Source organism: Fukomys damarensis, unplaced genomic scaffold (assembly GCF_012274545.1).
Source record: "Fukomys damarensis isolate Sample0158 unplaced genomic scaffold, DMR_v1.0_HiC HiC_scaffold_39, whole genome shotgun sequence".
In the NCBI taxonomy this organism is placed as follows: domain Eukaryota; kingdom Metazoa; phylum Chordata; class Mammalia; order Rodentia; family Bathyergidae; genus Fukomys; species Fukomys damarensis.
The window spans coordinates 138,657-146,836 of record NW_022900951.1 but is presented as its reverse complement, the minus strand read 5'-3'; the positions used below and the strand labels follow the sequence as shown (position 1 = coordinate 146,836).

The 8,180-nt window shown below is 44.7% G+C and overlaps 1 pseudogene; it reads left to right on the top strand.

Annotated features, from left to right (window-relative positions):
• The first annotated feature begins 7,063 nt into the window (after positions 1-7,063).
• On the top strand, positions 7,064-8,180 carry LOC104851357 (annotated as a pseudogene).

The window sequence follows — 8,180 nt, the reverse complement described above, 5'->3', positions numbered from 1 at the left end:
GCGTTTCAGCCGTTTCCTCCTGGCTTTCCCGAGCTGCCCCGCTTTATGCATGGACTCCGTGTGCCCTTCCTGGGAACCGGGTCCCTCGTGTGCTCAGAGGGTCATGGTCGGTGTCCTGCGGGAGAATCGATCCCCTGATGTGCGGAAACATCGTGAGTGCAGGACGGGACGGCACGCGGTGGACAGAGGGAGGGCGGGCTGTGTGACGGTCGGTACGTGGGGCGGAGGCGGCAGGCTTCGCTGCGAAGATTTCACACTAAAGATGTGGTTTTTCTATAAAATGGAGTACTGCTCATAAAGAATGAGAAACGAGTCATTCATAGGAAAAGCATGCACATTTGAGGCCATACTCAAGTGAAATAAGGCATGTGTCTTTCTGAACTTCAGAAATACTGAAGTTTCTCTGGTGTGAAAAATTACGTGTAATAAGAACCAAATTGTGTAACTGATGTCAAATAGGAAGAAAAGGGATAAAGGTGTAGGGGAAGTGGGAAGGATTGGCAAAAGGAAATAGGGAAAAGAAAACATATGAGTAAAGAAAAAATTTAAACAAAGTCTTTGTAGGGCCGGCATTTAGCTCAGCGGTTCGGTGGCCTGCCTTGCAAGCGCAAGGACCCGAGTTCAATCCCCGGTACCAAAAAACAAACGAAGAAAGTCTTTCTAGATAGGAGAGGGTGGGGGGGTGAAGGGAGGGCAGAGGTATGGGGAAAAAATGAGAACAAAGATCTGTCATTTAAGGGTGCAAGATCCCAATAATTAATGTAACTCTACTGTATACTTAAAAAGTCCCAATAAACTCAATAAAAGATTTCACACTGTCTCAATCTACTCCTTTCCATTCAAGAAAGGAATACGTGCCTCTTCCAAAAACCATACAATTCTTATATAGATGGAGGAATGAGAGTGAAATTATGGCGATATTCTGCAAAAGAATAAATATGGAAGAGCACATATTTCAGTTTCCTTAGACAAGTTTCATATCTCATCAAGGATCGTAGAAAAGCCCCTCGATGTGTGTTTTTTTTTTTTTTTTTTTTTTTTTTTTTTTGGTACCAAGGATTGAACTCGGGTCCTTGCACCTGTGAGGCAGGTGGGAGAACTTCTGAGTTAAATGCTTGGCAGAAAAGACCCTCAGTGTTGAACATAAACATATTATTGGGCACCAGGGCCGGGATGACTGCTGAAATGGAGCCCACACCTGACCCTCCTGGGCACCTCTTGGTGCCGAGGCAGTGACACATAAGGACCTCAGCCCGTAAGCCCTTCATGTCCAGGAGTTTCCTCCTCACAGGTTCAAATTCTCCCAATTTCAACACTAATGTTCCTGGAAAGAAAACATTATGTGGAGTCATAGTCATAGGAGGCATACGATAGAGAACCTCCAAGTCATCCAAATGATATAAGGGAAATGAACCTCCCAAGAAACTGGACATTTCTTATGCTGAGTTCATGCTCTCTAAAATTAAAGAATGAACTCTGGGAGCAGTGGAGGTTAGGAGTAGGAAGTATTTCTTTAGAGAAAACTACCTTTTCTCTAAAGGGACAAAGGGGAGGCCCAGAAAGTCGGGCGCTGGGGACAGCAATTCTCCAGGGATTTTTAGAAAGCGAAGCCACGAGGAAAGGCTGGTACTAGATGGGACCAAACTATGCTCAATGATTAAGACTACAAGAATACTACCTTTGGTAACATTGATTAAATAGAGATCAAATGGGGAAGTAAGGCAAGTAGCAAGCAAAGTAAAGATCTTGGGGCAAGAATTCAGCTCAAAGGCACTGCACCTGCCTCTGAAGAAAGTGCAAGCTTTTCAGTATGATCCCCAGTATCAAACAACAGAAAGAAAGAAAGGAAAGAAAGAAACAAACAAACAAGGTCGTTTTGGGAAGGAATGGCTTATACAGGTTGTGGCCCCGTAAACGATGGGTGTCTATTCAGAATATGAATTACCAACGTTCATCCCTAGGGGAAGTATGCTGATGTTCCCATTTCTCTTTCCTTGAAGCCTAAATTTCAGGGCATGTGGCACAGACCACCGGTGGAGTGAGTTCTTCTCAGGGCAGGGATGCAGCTGAGGCACAGCGTCTGCCTGGCAAGCGTGAGGCCCTGAGTTTGAATCTGCACACAGAAAATGTCCTGATCTTCTGCACTCTCCAGGGCCTGGCCTTGTCTGACTGCCTATATTTCTAAATAACTTACCTGTCCACAATACCGTGGTACTCTGGATTATAACTGCTTGCTGTGAGAGGTATAGGATACTTGAAAACCTCCCTTCTACGGGTCTGCTCGAGCCTGCTGATGTGACCTGAGGGACCTTAGCTGGGCCCTGCCCCTCCCTGGAGGCCAAGTCCCTGCTCTCGGCTTCCTGCCTCTCATAAAGTAGTTAGACTTTCCTCACGCGTACTTACCACGTTTCTGCATTGGAAGAAGTCTAACCCAGACTGCAGTCTCTCAAACAATGGGACATTTTGTTTTGTTTTTGCAGCACTGGGGATCAAAGGCAAGGCCTTCCCCATGCAGGTAAGCGCTGTACCACTGAGCCACCCCACCCCACCTCCACAGCTGCGCTATTTTGTCGAGGTTTGCTGATGACCTGGCTTATTTCCGTTTTTGTAGAGAGCATCTCCTTACATAGTCCAGGCTAGCCTCAAACAACTCTGCTACTTCCGCCTGTTTGAAATAAGCACTGAGACTCACATGATACTCACTGATGACAACGAAACACTCAGACATCAAGAAATCTCAACAAGGGTTTTACTTTGAAAAAGGGTGCAAGCTCACCCAAGCACTTAGGTAGTATAAGACCTGAGTTGCAGGCCCATGCTAAATGAGAAAGGGCCTAGGAGACAGTGCTCTAAACCCCTCCCATTGTAGCCACAGCCCCGGCTTTGTTCAAACCCTGGCTTACAAATGTAAGGCAATCTCTTACTGTTTGAAGTCCAGATCCTGATTAACATGTAAGTCAGTGGTTCTTTTGTACCCAGATCTCAGTTTCCCCAAGGACCACCAGAGAAACGAGTCCGCTGCAAGTACAAGAGAAGTTTATTTCAGGTTCGAACCTGGACTCTTGTCCATCAGGGAAGCAAGAGCCCAGAGTTCAGGTTATAGCATGGTTATATAGGGTTCAAGGGGCTTGAAATCTTATTCTTTCTATTGGGTCATTTTTACAATTCCTGCTGATTCTATTGGCCTATAATTCTGACTTACTATTCGATATTATAAGATGTAATACTTCAAACTTATTGGCTACTATTTGGGCACGGGCAGGGGTTTGCGCAGATTTATCTTAGTCATGTAACTGCCACAGCCGGTTTCGCCATACTTTGACCTGGCTGCAGTTTCTGGAATAAATCGCCCAGTTGCGATTCCTGGAAACTGCTCAGTTGCAATTCCTGAAAAACCTGGTTTTTGGTTAATCTATTCTTTGGCAATGGAAGGCTATCTGCAGAGTTTAAAGGTCAGCCCGAATAATGGAGCGTCTAATCTGCCTTAGCTAAAACGGAGGGACTTTGGCCTCTTTTCGGTCCCTCACTTCTAGACTGTGAAATACATAGAGACCCCAAGTTAACTGTCAAACTGTTTGCTCATCCTGAATGTCTTGGTGGCCTTTGAACCATCCTATAGATATCTGTTAATCATCAGTGTGTGACTGCCGAGTCCGTGACTGCTGACCACCAGCTCAAAGCAGCAGACCTTTGTCCCCTGCCTGCAACTTTAAAATGTTAATCACCCCCCCTTTGACTCCCTCTAGAAAAAGGACCTCAGCCCATGAGCTGGCACCTACTTGGCTCTGGGAGTGCTGTCTGGCCAGACTAATAAAGGTCTGTTTACCACCTAGCCTGGTGTGTTCCTTCCTGGGCCTCGTTGGGTTATAGGACTCAGCATTGTGGTCTTTCGGCTGTTCACGCTCCACCGAGTGGAAGTGAGACTTGGAGTCTTACAGTTGCAGATGCCCTGAGGCTTGGGGGAAGCCGGATGATCGGCCCTAACACATGGGAAGCAGCTATCTTTAAATTCTCCGGTTCAATTCAGTCACAATTGAAGGTGATTGATAGCACCAGTGTCACAGGGGAAGGGTGGCATGTTTCTCGGTACATTAGAGAGGGGACTTGTGGTTTGCAATGCAAAGTTCTTGGTTCTGATCATGGAAACCAACCAGCTGGACTTAAATCCTAGGGGAAGTATGCTGATGTTCCCATTTCTCTTTCCTTGAAGCCTAAATTTCAGGGCATGTGGCACAGACCACCGGTGGAGTGAGTTCTTCTCAGGGCAGGGATGCAGCTGAGGCACAGCGTCTGCCTGGCAAGCGTGAGGCCCTGAGTTTGAATCTGCACACAGAAAATGTCCTGATCTTCTGCACTCTCCAGGGCCTGGCCTTGTCTGACTGCCTATATTTCTAAATAACTTACCTGTCCACAATACTGTGGTACTCTGGATTATAACTGCTTGCTGTGAGAGGTATAGGATACTTGAAAACCTCCCTTCTACGGGTCTGCTCGAGCCTGCTGATGTGACCTGAGGGACCTTAGCTGGGCCCTGCCCCTCCCTGGAGGCCAAGTCCCTGCTCTCGGCTTCCTGCCTCTCATAAAGTAGTTAGACTTTCCTCACGCGTACTTACCACGTTTCTGCATTGGAAGAAGTCTAACCCAGACTGCAGTCTCTCAAACAATGGGACATTTTGTTTTGTTTTTGCAGCACTGGGGATCAAAGGCAAGGCCTTCCCCATGCAGGTAAGCGCTGTACCACTGAGCCACCCCACCCCACCTCCACAGCTGCGCTATTTTGTCGAGGTTTGCTGATGACCTGGCTTATTTCCGTTTTTGTAGAGAGCATCTCCTTACATAGTCCAGGCTAGCCTCAAACGGACTCTGCTACTTCCGCCTGTTTGAAATAAGCACTGAGACTCACATGATACTCACTGCAGACAATGAAACACTCAGACATCAAGAAATCTCAACAAGGGTTTTACTTTGAAAAAGGGTGCAAGCTCACCCCAGTCCCGAGGTAGTAGGTGCCGTGAGGCTTGGGGGAAGCCGGGATGATCGGCCCTAACACATGGGAAGCAGCTATCTTTAAATTCTCCGGCTCAATTCAAAGTCACAATCGAAGGCGATTGATAGCACCAGTGTCACAGGAAAAGGGTGGCGCGTTTCTCGGTACATTAGAGGGGACTTGTGGTTTGCAATGCAAAGTCCTTGGTTCTGATCATGGAAACCAACCAGCTGGACTTAAATTGCTTATGCTCTTTCCTTATCCCATTGTCCTTTTAAAGTCTCTACAGTCTTTAGTGATAGCTCAACTGTCAGTTTTTAAACATATTCTCCTGCTGACGTGGAAAATAGATTTTACAATTTGAGTTCCACTAATTTCACTCAGATTTGTGGTTCAGACTACGCATCTGTCTTTGAAAATATTCTCAGTATACAGTTGGAGAAGAGGAAGAGGATGGGTGGAAACAAAGATAGTGGAATTAATCAAAGTACGCACTAACAAAAATTATCTTCCATGTGCATTTGAAACCAATGAATCGTGTCCTGTTGCTATTGAGGAATGACTTGTAAGATTTTCTTTTCGCTACCAAATTAAAAGAGGAGCCAGGTATGGTGGCACAGGCCTATAATCTCAGCACTTGGGAGGCTGAGGCAGGGTTGCCTTGGGCTATAGAGTAAGTTCAATTCCAGCCTGCGCTATATAACAAGACTGTCTCAAAAAAGCAAAACAACATAAAGATATTGAAATCTTACTATAATTGTGTATTTTACTTGCATGTCTGTCTTTTCTTCGTTCTGTTCACATCCAGAAATGGTCAGGATCACGGTGCATTGGCCCCTTCGTCGTGTCCCGACCTGCATCCCACCAGGAGGGCTTTGCTCAGAGACCCACGTTGCCTTTGTTGATAACCCCACTGCAGCTGTCCTGCCGTGTTAGCATCTGCCTTTTTACTACATTGTGCTGTCCTAATCAAGTGGATTCTGACTCTACTTGAATATAGGAAGAATCATGGAAATACAAAAATGTTGAGAAAACAATACAGTGAAATTGTTCATGGCAGAAACAGTGATGATGGGGCTGGGGATTTAGCTCAGTGGCACCGCACCTGCCTGAATTTGATTCCCGCTATACAATAAAAGCAAAGGAAAATAAAGGAAACAAAAATCATCTAGAAAATATTGAGCCTACTGGCACATAAGAAATACAAGTCAATTCACCTGTGGATTTAACATAATGTAAAATAAAGAAGACAGTTGTCGTCTAATTCAAGAGATGACATTAAACTTCCACGCCATTGCCTACAAGAATGTACAGAATTATGTGAACACATTTATTTGGTACCAGGGATCAAAGGAGCACTTGTGTGTGTGTGTGTGTGTGTGTGTGTGTGTGATTCTATCGTTATTTACAAAGGAATGCTTTCTGGGTTAGTATATTGTAGGCTTATTATTGTTGTCTTCGGTGTCTCCTAGATGCACAAAATCAGTCGTGTACAGCACATTTGAATTTCATGGCTGTGATGTGGGAAGGACCCACGCCAACACGTGCCCCTCACCATGGGAGAAATGATCACTGTGAGGTTGACGGCTGTGGTGAAGATCAGTGCTCTATGTGCTTAAATTTTCCATGTAAGACTGGAGAAAAATCTTGCGAGAACAGAAACACTGAAATGTAGTAGGAACAGTTATGTAATCAAATAATGAATAAACCATAACACAAAACTAATATCATCTTAGCACAGGCTATTATTGTTGCTTAGTAAAATACAGGTTTTGTGGGGGAGGGGTTAGATAGGGTCTTTGTATTTAGTTCAGGCTTGGCTGGAACTCGCTATTTAGTGCAGGGCAGTCTAGATGTCATGGGGATCCTCTTGCCTCAGCCTTCCATGTGCTAGACTACGGCTGTGTGCCACCATACCTAGCAGATAAAACACAGGCTTTACCCTCGAATATTAATAAACGGAGCTGCTGGGTGTGGTGGCGCATGCCTGTAATCCCAACACTCAGGAGGCTGAACAGGAGGATCACTGTGAGTTAGAGACCAGCCTGGGCTACACATGAGTTCCAGGTTAGTCTCAGCTACATAGTGAGACCCTGTCTCAAAAACAAAGCAAAACAAAACAAAACAACAACAACAAAGCAAACCTAAAAACCTGAGTTACATATTTTAGCGACTTTTCACACTTTACTTTGACCTAGGTTCCATTGAGTTGCGCAGGTTGACTTTAATCACGTAATTCACCTGTGCTTCCTGAGTGGGTGGGATTTCAGACACAAATCACTGGTAACAGCAAAAGTTTTTCATGCTAAGATGGTAGAAAATAAATATGCTCAGGAAAGAATGACCTCTATTTTCATGTTTCCTTGGGCTGAAATAGCAGAATGCACTATGCATTCTGTAAGTGAACTGCAGTAAAATTAGCTGCATGTTCAATCATGTAAACACTAATAGCACACTCTGCAATGCAGTTCATGAAGCACACGGGATATTTACCATTTCACTGTAAAACAGACATAGTATTTTAGCAGCTGTGCTGGTGGATGACTGTAATCCCAGCACTCATGAGGCCACAAGTCTGAGACCAGCCTGTGCTACACAGGGAAACACTTCTCAAAAAAGCAAAAGAAGTAAACAACTAAGTAGTAGTTTTTATAATTTACCCACCTGGAGGCTGATTTAACTGTCTAAGCATAATTAACTTGTTAAGGCTCTGGGTCTTTGCTGGCTGGTGAGATGGCAGATGAGGAAGAGGATCCTACATTTGAGGAGGAAAATGATGAAATTGGAGGTGCTGAAGGGGGACAGGGTAAAAGAAAGACTTTTTTCTAAAGAATTGTGATGTATGATGTATGGGTTTGGAGATGACCAGAATCATTACACCGAGTCGGGGGATATTCTTGAAGACGTTGTCATAGAGTTCATCACTGAAATGACTCACAAGGCAATGTCCACTGGAAGACAAGGTCGAGTACAAGTCGAAGATATCGTCTTCCTGATTCAAAAGGACCCGAGGAAATTTGCTAGAGTTAAACACTTGCTGACTATGAAGAATTGAAACGAGCTAGGAAAGCATTTGATGAAGCAAACTATGGGTCTTGACACCTTGTGTGCTTTCTGAAATGTCATTATTTTCTATGGAATACTATGTATGTTTATTTTCTGCAGTATCGTCCTGATGCTTAGGCATGTACAT